The sequence below is a fragment of the Sciurus carolinensis genome, chromosome 2 (assembly GCF_902686445.1).
Source record: "Sciurus carolinensis chromosome 2, mSciCar1.2, whole genome shotgun sequence".
NCBI classification, from domain to species: Eukaryota; Metazoa; Chordata; class Mammalia; order Rodentia; family Sciuridae; genus Sciurus; species Sciurus carolinensis.
In genome coordinates, this window is record NC_062214.1 from 84,247,569 (window position 1) to 84,270,382 (window position 22,814).

The 22,814-nt window shown below is 39.9% G+C and overlaps 1 protein-coding gene across 1 annotated transcript in view; it reads right to left on the reverse strand.

Annotated features, from left to right (window-relative positions):
- Positions 1-22,814, reverse strand: part of Thsd4 (thrombospondin type 1 domain containing 4) — a 590,727-nt gene that overhangs the window by 208,015 nt on the left and 359,898 nt on the right. The gene's annotated exons all lie outside the window — the stretch shown is intronic.

Below are 22,814 nucleotides of genomic sequence, written 5' to 3' on the forward strand. Positions count from 1 at the left end.
GCCTGCTGGTATCCACAGGGGATAGAATGACAGTGTGGAGCAGTGGAAAACAGCCCGGGATCCTAGAATCAGGCAGGTGTCACTTCAAACCCCAGTTCTCCTAACTCCCTGTGGGTCTCGGGGAGCCCCAGCCATCCTCCTGTGAAGTGGGGAAATACCCTCCAGTGGTCAGGATGATTCACCAAAAGATCACCTAGGCACAAAACTGGGATCGTTTGTGGCACAGTGTAAGTGCTAAAGACACGGGCTTTTCTCTTTGATCTGAAAAAAATATCTGCACTCAGTCCCAGAAAGTAAACTAACAAACACTTGAAAAGCCTCCGGTTATGGGCATTTTTCTGCATTAATGAGAAAACTTTAAACCTACTGCAGTTTTCAGTCATCTCAGGGAGTTTATTATCACCAGTAACATGATGATTTACTAGTGAGGAGTTTTTCTGGGGTTGGGGGGAGGCGGTTGGGTGAGAGGGACTCACAGTCCCTTCTTCCAGGGCTGTGAGAGGCCAATGGTATGGTGAAGGGAGAAGAAGGCAGAAATGCACTTCTTCCTTCTTTTTCCTTCTTATTCATTATTATTATTCAGTGTTGGGTCTGTTCCGCTACCAAGCTGAAGAGGCACTTGCTGTTGGTAACTTTCCAGAAATGCAAGAATTATTTAAGAAAGTCAAAGTTCTTGAAAGACCAGGATGTTTCCTAGCCTTGGAAACTTTCTGTGAAGGGCTGGATAGTAAGGATTTTCAGTTTTGCAGGCCATATGTTTTCTGTGCCAACTACTCAACTCCACCATCATAGCACAAAAGATAGACAACACACACATAAACAGGTGTGGCTGCATTCCAATAACACTTTATTTATAAAAGTAGGTGGCAGACCAGAGTTGACTGTAGTTAACCAACCTCTGGTCTAGACACTTGCCAATCACCCTTCAGTCCATTGCAATGTGACCTTTGACATCTCTGCTCCACTAGAAGGGCCCTGAAATTGACACCAATAGCCCTTTTGTCACAAAGTACAAAGGACAAATTTTCACCTAATATATATACATATATATATTTTATTTATCTTTTAATTTTTTACAGACTGCATTTTGATTCATTGTACACAAATGGAGTACATCATTTCATTTCTATGGTTGTACACAATGTAGATTCATACAATTCATGTAATCATACATGTACATAGGGTAATGATGTCTGTCTCATTCCACCATTTTTTATACCCCCTCCCTCTAATTTCCTTCTACATAAACTAAAGTTCCCCATTCTTCTCTCCCTCCCCACCTCCCCACCCCCATTATATATCATTCTCCACTTATCAGGGAAAACATTCGGCTTTTGGTGTTTTGGGATTGGCTTATTTCATTTAGCATGATATTCTCCAATTCCATCCATTTATTTGCAAATGCCATAATATTATTCTTCTTTATGGATAAATAATATTCCATTGTGTATATATACCACAGTTTCTTTATCCATTCATCTGTTGAAGGGCATCTAGGTTGGTTCCACAATCTAGCTATTGTAAACTGATCAACTCTTATATTGATTTCTCTGCAGCATGAGTCATGCTCTCCTTTTTAAGAATATTGTGGTAAAATACACAAAACATAAAAGTGACCATTTTAAACATTATTAAGTGTACAATTCTGTGGTATTAAGTACAATGTTGTGCAACCATCACCGCTATTTATTTCTAGAACTTTTTCATCATCCCAAGCAGAAACTTTGTACTTATTAAACAATACCTCTCTACTTCTTACTGCACTTGACCTCTAGCAAACTTTAATCTACTTTCTTTCTCTATATGTTTGCCTGGTCAGTATTTCACCTATGTGGAAACATACATTGTCTTTTTTTGGTCTCACTTATTTTCACTTAGCATAATATTTTCAAGGTTGATCTATGCTGGAGTGTATATAAAAATTTCAGTCTTTTTTAAGATTGAATGATATTCCATTGTATGGACATACCACATTTGTTTATCTACAGATCTGGTGATGGACACTCAGATTGTTTCTATCTTTTAGGCTATCATGAATAATCCTGCTCTGAACACAGGTATGTATCTGTCTGAGTCATCACTTTCAGTTCTCTTGGATATATATGCTGGATCATATAATAATTCTATGATTAACTTTCTGAGGAACCACCAAACTGTTTTATACAGTAGTGGCACCATTTGACAGTCCTACCAGCAATACACAGAGGTTCAATTTCTCTACATCCTTGCCAACACTTATTATTTTCCATGTTTTGATATTAGCCATCTTAATGGGTATGAAATATATGTTCTCCTTTTTGAACCACTTTGTTCCCATGGTTTCCTGGAAACCACTCTCTAGTTTTCTTTTGCCTTTGATTATCCAACATTCTTTGAGCATGTTTTATCCTTGTAAGAAAAGGAGGAGAGTAAAACTACCATGTCCCCAAAGTACCTCTCTCCATCCTAAGGATCTAGTCAAGTTAAGGGAACAATGGTATGAAGCCTGGCTCAGAATATCCAGATAAATGTTTTCTAGAAGGATGCTGACTTTCTATCATGTATGCTGGGAATTAGGGCAAGTTAGTGTCATCTGTAGGGAGCTGCTTTCTCATATGCAGTTTTGCACTTGGGATGCTGGTCATACAGGGACAAAGCAGCTAAAATAGTATTTCCACTGCTTCTGTAACCCACCGCATAAAATCCCTCTCCCTGCGATAACTGGCGTGAAACAGACCACCTTGACAGGATGTGCACAGCTGGTGGCCACTGGATAGAGTGGAGAGGGACGGGAGGCACTATTTTCTGGTGAAGCACCAGAGCCACCATGTGGTGCACCTGTCCAAGCTATTGCCACTGGACTTCCTGTAAAAGCACCACTCCAGCCTGTTGCCACTAGACCGTCCCCATAAGCATTTTTCAGTAGACCCTACATACTACATTCCATCTCTTGGTGTCTCCTTTGGTCTCTCAGTAACCTATCCTACTGACCTAGCACAACTGGGCCATGGACAATATAGGGCACTATAATCCTAGCATTATTATAAGAACTTTTCAGATAGTGTCTCATAAAATACTGATACCAGCCTTATTGGACTAAATAACTTAATGTCACACAGTAAGTAGATGGCAGAGCCAACATTCTGCCCTAAGAAGCCTGCTCCAGAGTCAGTCTCTGCATGTCAGCACTGCACTGTCACCATTTTTCTGGACTCTCTCCATTCTCTCAACACCTCCTGGGCCAACTTTCTAAATGTTTGTGTTCTAGGCCCTTTTTCTTCTCTGTCCACCCTCCTTGGGCCATTTCACCATTTCACTGTCCTTAGCCACCCTTATATACCCATGATTCTGACCTGTAGGCCCACAGATCCAGGCACCTAGTGGATATGTGGATGTCTCAAATGTGGTCTAAATCAGAATTTGCCTTTCCCTAAAACCCGTTCTTTCTGCCATTTCCTCCATCTTAATGAATGACATTATTACCCATGATTCCTAGAGGCTGAAAAACAGGAGGTTATCCTGGTCCTTCCACCTCCTTATTTCCTTACCCAAACCATCACCAGGCCTTTTCATACTTCCTTCTAGAGCTCTCTCCAGGTTCCTTCTGCCCTTGCTCCTATCCGGTCTTCTACCATTTCTTCTTGTAGAAGAGATCTCCTCCCATCTGCAGCAACCTCCTTGTCTTGTTTTTTTCCTCTTTCCAGTCTCCTTCCCCAGCACAACCACCAAGATTCTTCTAAAAAGTGAGTCAATCATGTAACTCTTCTAATTTGTTAAATCTTTTTATTGTTAAATAATTATGTATTTATGGAATAGTTGGGAAGATAGCACAGAATGTCATGTATATTTTCAATCAATCCCTTCTAATATTAACATCTTAAATAACTATGGCATATTTATAAAAAAAAACTAAGAAGTTACTATTGTTACAATAATATTAGCTAAACTACAGGCTTCATTCAGATTTCCCCAATTTTACTCCCTAATGTCCTTTTTCTGTTCTAGGACCCAACCCAGGACACCACATTGCATTTTGTCCTCATGTCTCCTTAGCCTCCTCTGGTCTATGACAATTTCTCAGTTTTTCTTTGTTCTGACCTTTTGAAGATTATTACTGGCTAGGTATTTTTTTAAGATTATCTCTCCATTTGAGTTTGTCTGATGTTTTTCATGATTAGACAAGAGTTAGTATGTTTGGGGGAAGAATTCATGGACATGAAGTACCCTTCTAATCACATCTGTCAGAGGGATACCATATCAACGTAACATCTACCTCTGGGGTTGTTAGCCTTGACCACTTGTTTATAGTGGTATCTTCCAGGTTTTTCCATGGTAAAGCTACTATTTTTCTTTTCCTTTCCACATCCAATTCCTTAGAAACAAGTCAGTAAGTCTAGTGGGATTAAACTCCACTTCTTGGAGGGGGAGTATTGAGGAATATTTGGGTATAGGTTAAAACCATCATGGTAATTAATAAATATTTTGGGGTAGATTCTTTAGATATTTGAGGCTATGTAAATTTCCTGATTCCCCTTAAAATAAGTTTTAATACTCATCTGTAGATCTTGCATGTAGCAATTATTCCTATAGTATTCTCATAGTAACTGTTTCCCTTATGCTTTCTACGTTTATTAATCAGAATTCATAAGTACAAACATTTGTCTCTCCTTTCCCATTTATTTATTAGTTCCATAATTTATACTCCCCTGCTTTAAAATATTCTGATGACTTTCAATTAGGAATGAAATTCAAATCTCTTAATATGATACTGATAAGACTGCAAGATGGTCTCCTTCTGCTCATCCAGCCTACTGTTCCTGTCTTCTGCTCACACAGTCATCTTTTTAAAAAATATTTTCAGTTGTAGATGGACACAATACCTTTATTTTATTTATTTGATTTTTTATGTGGTACTGAGGATTGAATCCAGTGCCTCACACATGCAAGGCAAGTATTTCACTACTGAGCTACAGCCCCAGCCCCACACACAGACATCTTGAGCTTCAAAAATTCACCCCAAACATCCATGTGCTTGTGTTCCATGTCTTCTTTCATATTAGATCCTTCCTCTAAAGTTTCATTCCCTCAACCTCGCTGAGTTAGTGCCGATTGCTCTTTGCCTCTGAAAACTCAGCTCAAACTGTTTATAAGCACCAATTATTGGAAAACACTTAAATGTTCATTGGTAAGGACTAATGGAGTAATTTGTGACATCTATAAAATGAGATACTTGGCAGCACTTAAAAATAAAAAGGAAAAAACTAAGTTTGCTTCCATCTCCAAAACTTTTTAAGTGAAAAAAAGGTGCACAATGGCATGTCTTGTTGTTTGTGGGTGCAAGTTTGTAACTGTTTATAAATATATCCACTCTCTGTAGAAGAACACACTTGAGGCCATCAATAATGGCTACCTGTAAGAAGGGAAACAGTAGTTTCAGGGCAGACACAGGAGGGAAATTTACTACTGTATATCTGTACTATCTCATAGGGTAGCCACTTAGCCACACGTGGCTACTGAGCACTTGAAATATGACCATTCCTACTCACATTATGTTGTAAGTGTAAAATACACTTTGTACCAATCTAAAGATCTCAATATGTTTTGTGCAGGTTAGATGGTCAAACAATATTTTGAATATGTTGGGTCAAATACAGTATTAAAATTAATTTTTCAATGGTTATTAGAAAAAATGTAAATCACATATATTCTTATTCTATATACTCTTTCATACTGAATTGTCAAATGTGAATGTAATACTATTGAAAAAGTACATAAAATAATAGTAGTCAAAATTTATTAGTATGGAATATTTTTCCCTCTTGTCCCACTTATTTATTAATTCCATCATTTGAACTCACCTTCTTCACATAATTTTCCCAAAATTATATACTTAAGTGTCACCTTTTCAGGCTCCCTAACCAGCTGAGGATAGCGTCCCTGGCCTCAGTCCCACGCCATCCTCTGGTTACTTCCAGTGAAATACTGATCATGGCACATTGTAATTGCCAACTAATGTATCTGCCCTCATCAATATACAGAGTGAGCCTTCAATGACAGAAGACATGCCTTTCTCTGTGTCCCCAGACTCAGCATTCAGAGTGTGCTGAGTAGGGGAAATGGGTACAATGCAGGTCTGACAGGAAACTCATCTGCTTCTGATGGGAGGACAGGTCTTCTAATGGTGCATCTTAGAAACCAGGAAGGGGAAAAGGGAAAGGAAAAGTTCCCAGAAGGCATATCTTTCAAGGAAGTGCAAATAATTTCTGCTCTAACTTTTCGGTGACCTAGGTAGGGAAAATATAAGTGGGGAAAAAAAGTATAAAAAAATAAGGAAAATGAATATCTGAGGCCTAAAGTCACATATGCCATGTAAAATACAATGACTTTTGTCTTACTAACAAAGAAGAGAAAACCCACTGCAGATTTTCTTCTCTAAGGCTATTTTACTTCTCACAAAGAATGTCCATCCCTTTGTGAAGGACAAAGGAAGTGTAGCCTTTTTCAAAGGGGTATATGTTGTACACTGAAACTGTACAAACTATGTTTATTTCTTTAAATATGCTTACATTGTGTGGAGTAGGTGGAAAAGTCCTTGTCAGGAAGGTGCTGGACTGTCCATTAGGGAGCTGGTCACTCGCAGGATAGCAGGAGCAGGTGTTAGTAATTAACTCTCCCTTTGTGTGAACCAAGGAGCCATTAAAGCAACAGAGGTAGGCACGAGGAAAGCACTTTGCCAATGCTTTCCCAGTAACAGCTCTTTTATAAGAAAAATCATGAGAACCTACAACAAAGAGAGTCATTGGATCCTCATCTTTCTCTGGTTTAGACTAAAGCATGGCTGTATTGGCACCTGTGACCAGCAGGTAGCTATTGGGTCATGTTGAACACCTCAAGGGTTCATTGAAAGGAAGTCTGTGTTGCTTGACTCAACTGAGCCAACTCAGTTGATGGCACTAGGAAGATATCCACAGAAAGCACACTGGGCAGGTTCTTAACCATAACAAGGCATTCAGAGGGTGTACTGGACCATTCTCAGTTTAGCTATATTCTTTATTTCAAGTACTAGCACTAAGGCAGAGATTCTCAAAATGTGGTTCCTGGATCAGCAGCATCAATTGTATGCTACTGAAGTGCTCTAAGCAATAACCTCTGCTCTGATTTATTACTATACATTTCCGCTAAGCAATAATTCTCTGTCTAGCAAACATTAATGCAAATTATTAAAGTATTATTTCAAACTTATTTTCTTACAAAATGTTACCACCAGATATTAAAACATAGCATGAACCTATAATAATTAAAAACAGTGCCAAATATGGCCAGTGAAGGAAGGGACAAATCATTTACTTAACTAAACATGTAAAAGGATTTGGTATGCAATCAATGAGTCAATTTCATTCAACAAGGAAAGGATGGAAATGGTTGGGAATATGGCTAACCATTGGGAAGTAAATAAAGTTATTTCTCTAACTTATACCACATGCCAAAATAAATTGCAGGGTGGATTAAAGATATTATGCAAATAATATACATATGAAAAGAGTAAAAGAAAATAGGTCAATATTTCTGTATTCTTGGGATTAGGGAAGGACTTTTATGCATAGTTATAGCAAAGGCAGAAATTATAAAAGAAAAAATTTATACATTTGTGCATATTTTAAAAATTCTGAAAGTCAAAATTATCATAAACAAATTAAAAGACAAATACGTAGCATTAATGAAACCCGACAAATGCATTTAAATTGCACTGTGAAAAGGGCTGCAAAGAAAAGAGATGGTGATGTAAGGGGTTTGTCCTCATTAGGAAGATGGCTTGGGATAGGAGCAATAATGGCAACCAGAGATGGAACAGGTGTGCAGGAAGAGAGGGTGAGCGAGAGGGAGCACAGTGTCTACTTGGGCAGAAATGACAAAGGGAGGGACAGTAAAAAAGAGTTTTGTCTTGTTCCTAATGGACACCTATTGTAAGGGCAGAGGCAGAAGTTACAGGACAAGATCTGCATTTTACAAAGGCCACCATATTATATGGAAAAAGGATTGGAAAGAGACAAGAGAGGAAGCTTGGAGACCAGTTAGATTTTAGTCTGGATGAAAAGGGATATGAGCTTAAAGCAGGATGGTGGAAATAAATGAAAAATCTCAAGCCAAATTTACAACATACATAATGGGGAGAAGTTTGTGTCCATAATCTATCTTTTAAAAATCTCACAAATCAGATAAAGACAGTGAAATGTTGGAAGTGATGTCCAACCACAGGAGAGCTGCAAACTCCACTATGGCATACTCCCCAAATAAATCCTACCCAATCATTTAAAATGAACATATCATATACCTACTGATAGTGGTACATTTTGATGTTATGCTATAGGACAGCAGTAGACCACACCAGTGGGGAACCATTTTCAACAAATGGTTCTGGGGCAAGTGGATAAAATTGAACCCCTACCTCACACCACACATAAAAATTAACTCAAAATCGATCATGAATTGTACATCATGGTAACTGCAGTTAATAACAATACATTGCATACTTGAAAACATTGCTAAAAGAGTAGATTTTAAGTGTTTTCACCACAAAAAAATAAGAACATGAGGTAATTAGCCATTTCACAATGTACACATATATTAAAACATGTGGTACATTATAAAATATTTTTTATTTGTCAATTAAAAAATAAAACAAAATGAATGAATCATGTGCTGTGGTAGGTCCCAAAGAATTTTAGGAATTGGGAATATGTTACATTAAATGGCAAAAGGGAATTAATGTAGCAGATGGAATTAACATGGTTGATCAGATGACTAAAATAGGAAGGATACTTTGGATTACCCAGGTGACCCAGTTAATCACAAGGTCCTTAAACATGGAAGAACACGACAGACGAGGAAGACAAGGAATATAGGCAGCCTCTAGAAGCTGGAGGAGGCAAGAAGATAGGGATTCTTCTCTAGAGCTTTGCCAGGGATGCAGTCTTGTGGACACCCTGATTGCAGCCCAGTGAGATCCATTTTGGATTTCTGAACTCCAGAACTGTAAGATGATAAATTTGTGTTGTTATAAGTCACCGTTTGTATTAATTTGTTACAGAAACCATAGACACTAATATTAGGCCTACATGTAAGAGCCTATAACTTTAAGATTTGTAGAAGAAAACACAAGAGCAATTTCATGACCTTGGATTAGGTAAAGACTTCTTAGGTATATCACCATGAGTGACAGAGGAAAAAAGAAAAGTGTTACTTTATCCAAATTGCAGATTTTGCTGCTCATGACTCTATCATAATATTGAAAAGACAACTCAGAATGAGAAAAAATATTTGCAAATCATGTATAATAAGGGACCTGTATCCAGAATACATAAAGAATTCTTAAAACTTAATAACAAAAAATAAAACAAGAGCCCAATTTTTAAAAGGGCAAAGGATTCGAATAGACATTTCTCCTAAAGAAAAAAAGGGCATATGAATGGCCAAGAAGCATAAGAAAAGAAGTTGAACATCACTAGTCAATAAGGAAATGTAAATCAAAACCACAATAAGATATTACTTCATAACCACTAATCAAAAGTACAGGTGTATGGAGAAACTGGAATTCCTATATACTATTGGTGGTAATGTAAAATGGTACAGCTGCCTTGGAAAACAGCCTGGCAGAAGCACCATAAAGTTAAAGGTAGAATTACCACATGATCCGGTAATTCTACTCTTAGGTATACACACAAGAGAAAGGACAACATGCGCCTGCACAGAACCTTGGACGCGAATGCTCATAGCAGCATTATTCATGATAGCCAAAAAGTGGAAACAACTCCAATGTCCATCACCTGATAAATGAATAAATAAATGTGGTATATCCATGCAACAGGGTATTATTTGACTATAAGAAATTAAATACTGATGCCAGCCCCATGATGGATGAGCCTTGAACATGTCATGCTAAGGGAAGGAAGTCAGTCCCAAAAGACCATTTGTTGAATCATTCCATTCATATGAGAGATCCAGAATAAGCACATTTACAGAGACAAAAAATAGACGAATGGTTTCCTAGGCCTGAGGCCCATAAGGAGGAACCTGGGAGTGACTGCTAATGGTTACGGGATTTCTCTCTGGAGTGGTAAAAGTGCTCTAAAGTTGGATTGTGGTGATGGCCGCAAAACTCTGTGAATATACTAAAAAACAGAATGGTACATTTTTAAATCAGCAAATTGTATAGTACATAAATTAGATATCAGTAGAGCTGTTTTGTTAAAAAGTAGGCCATCATATAGCGTCCTTTTTGGATAAACATAAAAGGTGATCACCATATTCTTATTTTTAAAATTTTAGTTATTTTCTAGTTTTATTTATAGTGAGCAAAAAAATAAATATAGCACCCCCCCCAAATTATTCATTTAGAAAAACAATGAAATAAAAATGGGAAAGACTATGAATAGGCAACAGGTCAATGAAGATATATGAAGGCAATATGAAAAACATCAGTAGTAACTACAGAAATGTTAAATCAAATAACATGTGGCTACGCTCATGTACTACACTGAAAATTTCTTTGATAAATACACATTATTGGTAAGCATTTAAAGAAGTGGGTGGTTTGACACAGGGCTGGTAAGATTGTCCGTACTTTAAGGTGCTTTAAGGGCCAGGCTTCTTTTTTTTTTTGGTACCAGGAATTTAACCACTGAGGCACATCCCCAGCCGTTTTTATTTTTTATTTTAAGACAGGGTCTCACTAAGTTGCTTAGAGCCTTGCTAAGTTTCCAGGTCTGGTTTTGAACTTTTGATCCTCCTGCCTCAGCCTCCTGAGTCACTGGGATTACGGGTGTGCACCACAAGGCCCAGTTTCTATTATTTCTTTGATACTGAATCTTGGTCCGTCCTCAAGATCAGCTTAATTGAATGCAATGAGCACACAAATCATGTGGAATCTTAACAAGATCTTAAATCAGTACATCTGGGGTGGGGCCTGAGAGTTTGGATTCTAGGAGGCCCTAGTGATGCTGGTGTCCTTGTTAGATGGGTGTCCATACAGGAAATATTAGAAGGTTCAATAATGCATACACTTTGAATGAACACCAGTTATTTTTTATAGGAAAGGTATGAAAAGTTTTCATCTTGGTATTGTTTATAATAGTGAAAAATCTTAATGTACGTGTTTAATTGCAGAATCTCAGTTGCTTTACTGTGTATTTTTTTACTAGTACTTAATTATAAAAATAACATGCTATAATATTCATTGACACCAATTCATGTTTACTTTTTTGGTGTGACAGTTTTGTGTTAAGTGAAGAAAAGTTACAAAAAAGGATTTTGTAAATGAAACCATTTTCATTGTAAATACACATATAGAAAACATGAGTAGAAGACTATCCTCCAGCATGTTAATGCTAACTACCTCTGAGTGGGGATTTTTACTTTCTCCTCTTTGCCAATCTATATTTTTTATTGTTCCAACCACAAACACACAAAATTTTTTATATAAAAACGAGTACTGAAATTGATTTTGATCCTGCTCAGATTGCTGGGGATTTTCCTCCCTGGCAGCCCAGCACAGCCAAAATATGCAACAGCGCCATCTAGAGGTTATTCCCTAAAACTGCAGACACCTGGTCCCAGAAACCCAGGGAAGGTGTACAATAATGACTCAGTAAATACAGTTCAAATTGCAAAATGCACACATTTGTCAGTTGAATATCTCAGAGGGCTAGCTTTACCATCACCAAAGGTATTAATTCTCTGTGTAAATAAAGGACTTTAAAACCTTCACCAATAGGGCTGAGAAAATATTTCTAGTGGATTAGCAACAGGGAGACAATTTGTTAGTTTTCTTCCAAGTGTCTTTTCACCCCACTCCTTCTGACATTAATTTTAATTAAACAGAGCTAATTTTCTGCTTTGAATTGGATGGAGATGATTGTTATTTTCTGGTTAAAAAAAAAAGGAAGAGAGAAAATAGTTTTGCATGTATTAACAGATTTGTCTAACATCTATATCACAAATGGACAGCACCAAATATTCTGTAGAAAAGCTTAATGAACATGTATAAAGTAAATTCTACATTACATAGTCCTGCCTGTGGAGTACTGGCCAGTGCTAGGAGTCTTGGCATTTCTGGGGCTGAGAACTGCCTGGTCCCGTTTCTCTTCCTGCCTTGCTTCCTCCAGGCCACAGCAGGAGAGCAAGTGCCAAAGTTTCCAGTAATTGCCACTGCATTTCTGTTCATGACACAGCAACTCTGCAGCGTGACCTTGTTCACTCCTGACCCCTGCTTGGACCCTTATTTTAGGCAGGAGAACTCACAGAAATTTCTGAGGATGTGGAGAAAGTACTGTAAACTGGAAAGACTGATGTTGTCATAAAAGCTCCAGGCTGGAGTGATGAGTGAGCTGGAGAAGAGAACATGAGGGAGACACAGCGATGGTTATAAGTCCATGAGGGGTTCTGGTGCTCCCTCCACCCACACCATTCACCACAATTCAGGTTCCTGCTGCCTAGTTTCTGCCTCTCTTATTTGGCAGCTGGAAAATATTTATGGGTTGGATCTTACATATCTCCCAAAAGCTCATATGCTGAAGGCTCGATCCCCAGATGTTGGTATTATTGGGAGGTGGTGGAAACTTTATGAAGTGGGGCCTTGTGGAAGGGAGTTAGGTCACTGCAGGCATGTCCTTGAAGAAGGTACTGGGGCCCTGGCCCCTTCCTTTCTCTCTTTGCTTCCTGGCCACTATGAGGTGAGCAGCCTCTGCCACCACACACTTCCTTCCAAGGTGTTCTGCCTCACCCCAGGCCCCACAGCAACAGAGTCAACCGACCATGGACTGAAACCTCTGAAATTGTGAGCCAAAATAATCTTTCTTCCTTATAATTTAATTATTTCAGGTATTTTCCCCACAGCAATGGAAATTAGCAATATAGGAGGACCTAATTCAGAGAAAAGAGTGAAATAAGTGATAACTGAATTGAAACAATACCTCTCCCTGCATTTCAACAAAAGAATAATGATAACATTTAATGAATGCTTAATTTACGCCACCAGGCACTATACTGAGACCATGAATGTCTTGTGTCATTCAAATCCCCTAACGAGTTGAAGTTCAGGTCTTTTTGCTGATGAACAGACCAAGGCTTAGAGAAGTGAAGCTCATGATCACAAAGCTGGTTGGTCAGTGGCAAAGTGGAGATTCTAACCCAGGGTCTCTGTCTCCACAGCTGAGGCTCTTACCCATGGTGCAACAAAAGAGTCTTGCTGACTCCAGTTGTGAAATATGTCCTAAATCATCTATTTCTATCCATTTGTGTCATCTCTACCAGTCACCATGATCTTCCCTCACTTTTTCAGTAGCCTCCTAACTGGTCTCCAAGCTTCTACCCTGAGTGACATTTTAAAACAAAAGCGGAAACAGGCAGTTTCCTTATTACTTCAAAGGCTTCTGATTGCCCTTGGGTTAAATGAGAGATTTTTAGTCCTGAATCAGGAAGTCCTTAGCCAGGGCCCTGAAGCAGGAGTATCTGGCCCCATAGTACACCACTCACCACCCGGCTTAATTTGCTGGTGTTTCTATAGTTCTAGCTTCTTCCTGCTGCAAACATTCACATTACTTTTCCTATAGCTGTAAACTCTTCCCTCCCTTTGCCCAGCAAGGACTGCACATCATCAGGGGCTCAAACTGAAGCACACTTTTCTGGTGAGGAATTCTGACTCTCAAATCTAAGCACCCCACCTCTGTCCCCTGCTCTTCTTCTCTGGGCCCTTTAATTATTCACAACACAGATTCCTCATGTGTTAAATAATCTCCTCTGCTAGAGCATAGGGTTCATGGGGTGGGGGACAGGGACACACTGTAGGTGCTGATACACATCTACTAGGCAGATACTACCCTGTTCAAAAGGGCTGAATCTCTAATGTGAGATTTCCCTAGTCAAGGCACACTGGATGAGCTCCTTTGCCACAGCAAAGACACCACCATCTAGCAGCATTGATGCGTGGGGCAGCAGTCAGAGGTATTACTCTGATGGTCTCTGAGAGTAGTAATTTATACTCCGAGCACAATTCCAAAGCAGACTCCCACATGCCATAACCATGATTCATATTTCATACAATCAATACACAGCATGTTTGCATGTTTTGAACAGAAAAACCATATAATTGTTAAGGTTTTTAGGAAAAGTTGGAAGGTTTTAATATGATTGTGCATGTTCTTTAGTATTTATTGTGTTAGGTTTTAGGCATTAGGCCAAGAGGTAGATATGATCCCTATTTACTTTTCAGTCCTATAGCTTATGTCTCCCTCATTTCCCAGTTGATGAACTTGAAGACAGAGAAAGGGTAAATTGTTTTCAGCACACTTTAAGACAACATGGAAATGTAAGGGATACTTTGGACAAATTTTTAATAATTTTCTCATTTCTGAGTTTTGAATAATGCTGAAAATATAATTTCCTTTATTTTTCCTTTCTTTACTAAGTTCCCCCTTCTCAATCCAGCACCTGGCATCAGGAGCTTTTAATCTAATGTAAAACACAATACTGCAGTTAATCACTAACCTGAGCTCTCAGCTGAGTCTGTTAGGTGAAAAATCAAACAGACCTCTTGCCACAATTCATATGTCATATGATCAACACATATGGCAGGTTTTGAATAAACCAATACAGTTAGTTCTTAGACAATTGGGAAATTTGTTTTCCCATGGTGAAAAAGTATAAAATGGTGCTTGCATGTAAAGAAGAATGTCAGATGCTTTCAGAAAAGGGGAAAGTTTTAAAAACTTATCTCCTGTTTTGTCAAATTTATTCGTTAAGGTGTAGCTGCCTAAAGTCTTTGTGGCATGGCATGCTTATTTCTTGTTTGGTTAGAGAGCCTAACTGATACTTTGGGGAATGGATCAGTGGTTTGCAACCTTTGTGTGTGTGTCCATAGGGCACTTTCAAATACTCTAAAGTTTTGGTTGTACATCTGAAAGGCATTACTAATGAACACTGATTATAAAAAGGAAAGTTTCAGGAAGTTACAAAAAGTTTCCACTGTTGTCACTTTATTCACTTTCTTTGCCCTCCATTTGAGAAGAATTGTTACTGACCTGACCACATACTTTTTTTTAGAATCATGAAAGGAAATATCTGCATATTCCAATAAGTAGCTGTCTTAGTCTATTTGTGCTACTATAACAAAACACTTGAGACTGGGTGATTTATAAATATATATATACATATTTCTTGTAATTCTGGAGGCTATAAGTTCAAGATGAAAGCACCTACAAGCTTGGTGCCTGGTGGGGACCTTTCTCTACCTTTAAGACCGTGTCCTACTGCTGTGTTCTCACATGGGCAGCAGGCAGAAAGGGAAAGGTGAATCTGTGTGGAAGCTCTTTTATAAGGTCCTTAACTCCACTCACAAGGAGGGAGTCCTCATGGCTCAATCACCTCCAAAAGCCCCACCTCTTAATATATGTCACTGGAGATTAAGTTTCAACATGAATTTCAGGGGACATTTGGGTCAAGGTACTGATCATTTTTTTTATGTAGTAACTTGTTGTGATTCCTGCACACAGTACATTATACTTCATTCTGTGCTACTCCCGTAACTTGTTCAGGTCAAACTACCACCTGACAGACACAATTAGAACCTATTTTACATTGAAGCAAAAATAAATTTTCCATCTAGACCAAAATTTGGTAGAATACCAGTGTGCTGGCTCTAGGGATTCATGTCATCTAATTGGAAATAAGTTAAATAAAAGCCACAACATTTGCACAAGTGATGTATTAAGCTTCCTTTCACAAACACAGTCCTTCTTCATCCAGCCCATAAATATGCCTAGAGAGATTCAACATCGTGTTTCCAACATGGCATTGAAGAAATAGTTTCTTTCAAGAACAACAACAACAAAAAAAGCTAAACAACTTTTTCAAAAAAGACTAAATCTAAGAACAGCTCAATAAAACTGCCAAGAATGCCTAAGTTTCTGTCTACTTGGTAAACCTTTAAGGGACTGTCTCCTAACGAGAAAGAAGTAACTTGAAAATATTCTGCCTGTGCCAGTAATGTGTGATTTAAGAGAGGAAATACTTAGAGGCTTAAGAGACCTTTGCAGGGAGCCTGGAAGCTGGCTGCAAGTTTGAAGACATTTGCATTCCCTGGAATCCAGGCTCAGTTCTCTCTGGGAACCACCAGGAAGTAAAGTCCATAAACTGAGATTTTAGAAGGACTCTGAAGCCAGCCATGAATCAGAACAAAATGAAACTTGGTGCAAGTGGGTAGCAATTTATCGTGATGTTGTCCTAGTCTACAGGGAGAAAATTCAGACATTTACAGTGAAATAGTGTTGGGTCAGTGGAAATGCTTTAGCATTCGATATCCAGGGACAGAGAGCATAGCCGATCGGGTTGCTTTCTATTTCCATGGCTCAACAGTTTACTGTTTACTGGGAATCTGAAGAGTGTTAGATGCCGGAAGCTCCTACACAAATGACACTCAGCCCCTACCTCCAGGGTCTTAAGGTCAACAGGGACTGCGGTGAGTCTGTAGGGATGCTATAGCAAAGTTGCACTTAAGAGATCAGTGAGATTTCTCTGCTATTCTAAAACCTCAACAGATTCTGGCTTTTCAGGATGATTTAGGATACAGACTTCTAAGTCCTGTTTCCTTTGAGTTGGAATGTTCTGTCTATGGTCTAGGATAACAGTAGTCAGTTATTTCTAACTCATTACTTGGGAAAACATCCCAGTAATCCACAAAATCAGTGCATGAAGTTCTTTCTGCACTATAAATCTGTGTCCCTGACTCTTGACTGCATGGTTTGCATAAACTTATCTATGGGCATCTTTCAGTCATCTCCCCTGATGGCCCTGTGCCTGGGCCTGATCTCATCCAGTCTTTCCTCTGCCTTCTGCATATTTCCATTGACAAGTCTTACCAATGTTTCAAATCCAAAACATCTATAATTAAATCCACAGTCTGGTAGGTATGAGTGTCAGTTTTAACATTAGGCTACCTAAGGTCAAATCCAGGTCATACCACTTACTGGCAACTAAATTGATCTCTATGGGTATCATGTCCTATTTTTCCCCCTCCATACCAGGAATTGAATCCAGGGACACTTAACCACTCATTGAGCCACATCCCCAGCCCTTTTAATTTTTTTAAATTTTGAGACAGTGTCTCAATAAGTTGCTTAGTGCTTCACTAAGTTGCTGAGGCTGCCCTTTAACTTGTGATCCTCCTGCTTTTTAAGTGGCTGGGATTGCAAGCGTGCACCACCACACCTGGCAGTGCCTCTTGTTCTTTTTCTACAAAATTAGGTGATTGATAGTCCCTATTCTTTAACACTATCATAAGAATTAAATGAGGTATTACATGTAAAATATAGCATGGTATCTGATCATAGTAAGTGCTCAGTAATTTTTATTATTTGTTGCAAAATTGATGTCTGTATTTCTGTCATTGGTAACAACTAGTTTTCTTATAAATTTGGCAGAGAGAGCATTGGAGATTCTAATATTACTATGGCCATGGCAGTGGGCTGCTGCTCCTGGTTGGCATGGATGGGATGGTAGGTGGGAAAGGCATGTGTATAAAGCAAGAAGGTCTCTGAGCTCACCCCTATCATCCTCTTCTGCTCTTGACAGACACTGCTGGTCATTTATAGCTCCCTTGTTCCCCCTTCCTGAGCTCAGCAGCCTCTTAAGGCAGCATGAGCGTCAGCCTCCAGGGGATCCAAGCTGCTACAATGGTTAAAATGTATCTGTCACACCTCCTCAGAAGCAGCAGCTTCTGCTGTGGAAAAGGTACAGAGAAGGAAGAAATCAAACCAAAATCAGTTGCACAGACTATTAAAAACCAAGGAGCCACTGTATGAGCCCGCGAGTGACTTCTGCCAGTTGCCAGTTGTGGGTGTTGGTCTCTATGGCTCTCCTTAAGGCCAGCAGGGGTCTTAGGAAGCAAATCTGCCCTCAGAATATACTTGACTCAATTTTCTTCACACCATCGTTCTGTCCTTCACTTGTATTCCCTTTTCTCAGAGGACAGGGAGCCACAGAGCAGTATTTTCCAGAGGTGTGTGGACCACTACTTCCTTGGAATAATCTAAAGTATGTTCATGGTCAAACAGATCTGGGAGAGACTATCCCCCAGGGAACTCTGTACAGGTTACAGTAAACATGAGGATGTGGAAAGCTTAGAGAAGGCCTTCAGGACAGAAGCCTGTTGGCCCTATTTAACCCAGGGTTCCCCCAGATGTTTGTTATTAGAACCATTTTCCCTGACCCAATATCTCCTCATATCCCAAGATCGAGTGTGCTACTGCACACATTTTTTGGAAATATGACAAATTAAAAAAAAATTTTTTTTTCCTCTTACTCATGACACCAATTATTCACCAAGTCCTAACTAATTCTTTCATCAAGTACCTCCTAGTTCCACCTCCTCCTCTTTTTTCTCTGGGCTTCCACCCTGGTTTAGCCAGTGAGCCCAGTGCTTCGGCCCCTTCCCTGGCCATCCCTGCCACCTGGCTCCCCCATCTAGCCACCTTCCTATTCCATTGATGTCATTTTAGTTGGTTGAATGGCGATCCCCCAAAGACATTCCTATGTCTTAATCCCCAGGACCTGGGAGTGGGAGCTTGTTTGGAAATAGGGTCTTGGCAAATGTTACCAAGTTAAGGATCTCAAAACGACATCATCTTGGATTATCTGAATGGGCCCTGAATCTAATGACAAGTGTCCTTTTAAGGGATACAGAAAGTCACAGAGAGAAGGCCATGCACAGATGGTGGCAGAGATGAGAAAGATGCAGTCCTGAGGAACTGCTGGAGTCACCAGAGTCTGGAAGAGGCAAGGGCAGCGCTTCCCCAGAGCTTTAGAAGGAACACAGTCCAGCTGACACCCTGACTTGGGTGTCTGGCCTCCAGCACTGTGTGAGAATGAATTCCTGTTGTTTTAAGACACCACCTTTGTGGCGATTTCCTCGTGACATCTGTTCACCTATCTCCAGAAGGAAGCAGCCTGTGACTGTGCTATTGGTCACTGAAGTGTTGACCCCCTGTTCCCACGACATGCCAGGCAACACCATGTGGCCACCACTGTGATGTTGCATCCATGTGCACTGCCCAAGTGCAAGGGATGGCAGCTGGGAAGGCTCACTGCCCCTGTCCTGGTGTCAGGCTACAGACTCATGAAGTTGCTGGCTTCAAGATCTCCACCTTTTGAACTTACTAGATCCTCCTTCTCACCTCCCTGGTATATCCCCACAAAACCCACTCCCTCATCAAACAGCACTTAAGGACAGACATCCACAAGCTCTGCCATGGAAGCCTTCCAATTCTACTTAGAGACAGAGGTGTTGACGAATGCACTCTGGGAGGCGCACAGAAAGTGGACGGTGATTCTGGTTTGCTTGTTCTCTTTGTATTTCTCTCTCCACATTCAATCAGTCAGTAATCAAATGTTTGTTGAGCACATGTTAAATGACACTATGTCCTGAACTGGTCATATTTAAGTATGAGATTCTGAATGCATCTCTTTCAATCAATCAGCGCTAGTTTTCACTTGTCTGAACACTCAGTTGGCAGGCATGTTGTCCCCCTTAATGTCATATGTCCTAGATCTCCCTCAGCCACACTCCTAACCCCACACCATTAAGGAGAAATATCCTTCATGTTCTCTCCAGAGCTGTGCATGTCTGGGGAGGCAGCCCAGAGGACAGTTTTGAATTTGCTTCTACTGAGGCACTATAGTAAAACATGTTGGCTAATTTAAATAAATATTGGCAATAAAAACATTACTAAAGTTTGAAGAGGTTTAAAGACATACATAAAGTGTACACACAATTTTAGTTTAGACAGAAGTGAGTGCAGTAAAGTAGAAATTAGAAGTCCCAGGCCTGCCTCTGCCCTTTTCCAGCTGGGTGTCTCTCTGGTTTCTTCCCTCCATCTCAAACAGTAGCAGGTTTCCTCATCCGCAAAGCCTGGTACACACCAGGAAATACTGTAACCATGTGCCTAGGATGAGCAGGTTTTGTGAAATGTCAAGACAAGAAGCCCCTAACTTTCAAGGAATTTGTTACACACAGATTGGCTCACCACATGGTGAGCTAGACATGCCCCTTACCAATTTTTGTAATAATTTCTTCAAACAAAGAGCCCTTAGGAAGAAGGATCTCATCTTATTCATTTTGATGTTTGGAGTCTGGAACACAGTAGGTACTCAATGAACATTTGTAAAACTTCTTATTCATGAAAAATTTCTCCAAAGAGCTCTGAGGAACATTCAGAGACAGCAAAATCTGATCCATCAGGTGGGACAAAAGAAAACAGTGACTTACAGGTTAATGATTATTTTGGAATGCCAAGGAGACACTGGGAGTAACCCAAGAGACCATCTTCTTCCTCATGGCTATTTGGCAGAGAAACTCACAGCCCTTCCACAGTGGTTCAGTTTTCCTAGAAGCCTAGGTGTTTTGGAATCAGAGAACCAGACGTGGTTAAAAAGCAACTTTGCCAAGATCACAGAGATTAAGAAAACTGAGATCTGATCATCCACCCATGTTTTTGGATAGGAATAGATGAATGTCAAAGAAAATACATTTTCTAAAGTGATGAAATGGATTCAATTAAATATGATACCTAGAGAATTTTATGTCATTTATTGAAATAATTTCTTTTTAAGATATCCTATATTTGTTTTCTTTTAAAATCATGGAAAACTAAACCCTCCAAGTTATCCACAATCCTACCACTTTTTGTCTGGGGGAAGAGTAGGGAAGTAGACATTTTTTTGGGTATTCGTTAAATGAAATGAATAGGAGGGGAAAGTCTTATTTATTCCAGTAGTGTTACTTTCAGAATCAGAAGTGGAAGACAAGTAACTGATAACTTCTTTCCTTTCTAGTTCCAATATTCTCTATTCACAATATTCCATTTCCACCTTTGTCTTCCCAGAGTCTAACACTGTAGGTTCCTCCCTGGCCTGGTAGTCAATCTGTCAACATTTCAAAATCAGTATAGTCTTGAAAGGACACCATCGGCCGCTCATGCCCAAGATTTCTCTTCCAACTTTGTGTTGCTACAGTCATTCATTCTTTTTGGACTTACAAACTCTTCTTGGGAAACACTCCCCGGACCCAGTGTATATCAGCTTTTCACTTGTAGCAGACTGCATGAGGATGTGACCACTATCTAGTGTCCAGTTGCCAGGGTTCAAATCTCAGGGTCATTTACCAGGTGTAACTTTGGGCAAATTGTGTAACCTGTCTACAGCTCAGTTGGTCCATCAGGAAAAGGAGAGTAAGGATAGTGGCTATGCATCAGATGGTTGTTTTTTGAAGGAATATGTGCTAAGTGCTCAGCACAGAAACCAATACCCTGTAATACTTAATGGGAATCACAGAAAACATCTCAGAAATGTTTAAATCTGCACATCCTCCCAACCTAAGGGCAGTGGGATAGAGGGGTCCTAGGTGCTGCCTTGTGGAGAGGAACCCATCCTTGTTCTGCAAGCTGCCAAGCTGGGGATGGGGAGGCCCAGCAGGAAGGAGCAATAGCTCAGAGGCCCCATGCTTACAGAGTGAACAGGTCCAGAACCTCCCTGTAGTGTTGGCCAGGGTGAATGGTGCCACAGGGCCCGCCTGTTTATCCCATCAAACTCCACCATCACGTTCTTTCATCCTGGTCTCATCTCCAGAGCAGGACCATCCCCGCTTCCTTAATGAGATGGCTCGCCAACCCTCCTGCGGACCCTCTCCTTCCACTGTGACCTCTAAAACAGTCTGTCATCCAGTCACTTGTAGCTACAAGTTTCTGAACTTTGTGTCCCCATTTCCTATGTAAAATGGGTTAATAATAATATCTACCACTTAAGATAGCTGAGAGAACAGAAAACATTATTGCAAGAGAAGCACCTAGAACACTGTTAGATCATACACATCAGAGAAAAACTAGCTACCATTACTTTGCTTTGCACCTCTGTGAAAGCAGCAAACCCCCTGTAGCCACATTTTTCCCCCAACATTCCCTTTCCTTTCTTCCTCCACCAGGGCCTGGCTGACCCCTAAAGACCTCCCCTCACATCTCAGTGTCTGGAGGTGGGATAAAGAGGCTTTCCTTGCCCTCCCTCTTCAAAAGCCTTCAGTCCCTCTGAAATTCATGTTCTAACCATGTTCTAACCACCCCCCTTCCTGTCGTGGTACTGTATACTCTTTTCCCTGCACAGAAACCATTGTAATCTTCTGAAAATTAATTCACATCTTATGCCTCTTATGTTTTAGGATGGTTCTGTGATGTTCTCTTATACCTGGATCAAAATCAAAAGCCTATCTGACCTTATATGGTATCACTCACCCCCACTAGTTACATGGCAAAATTGGCCTTCTTGCTCTTCTGGAAAGATATGACCTCTCACCCCAGGGCCTTTCTTTGTACTTGCTGTTTCCTTTGCCTATACCACCTGGACTCTAGATCCTTCATATTATTCAGGTCTGAGTTCAGAAGTCATCTCCTCAGGGAACCCTTCCATGAACCCCAAGATAAGACAGCTCCATATTCACTGCTACTTGGCTTCATCTATTGTTCATGTGGCTCTACTGAAATTATAGCTTTTTTTTAACTTCTTGTTTTTCTGTCTTTCCTCCCTAGGATATAAGTTCAGTAAGATCCATAATCCAGTTTTTATTGTTCATTGTAGAATACCTGAACCTAGAAGAGTGCCTGACCCAAGTAATCTTTCATAAACATTTGCTGAACAAATAAACACAGAACAGTGGGGTCCAAAGACCACACAGCTCTGACATTGGACAGCTCTGGGCTTGAATCTGAGCTCTGTCAATATATTGGCTATGCGATCTTTGA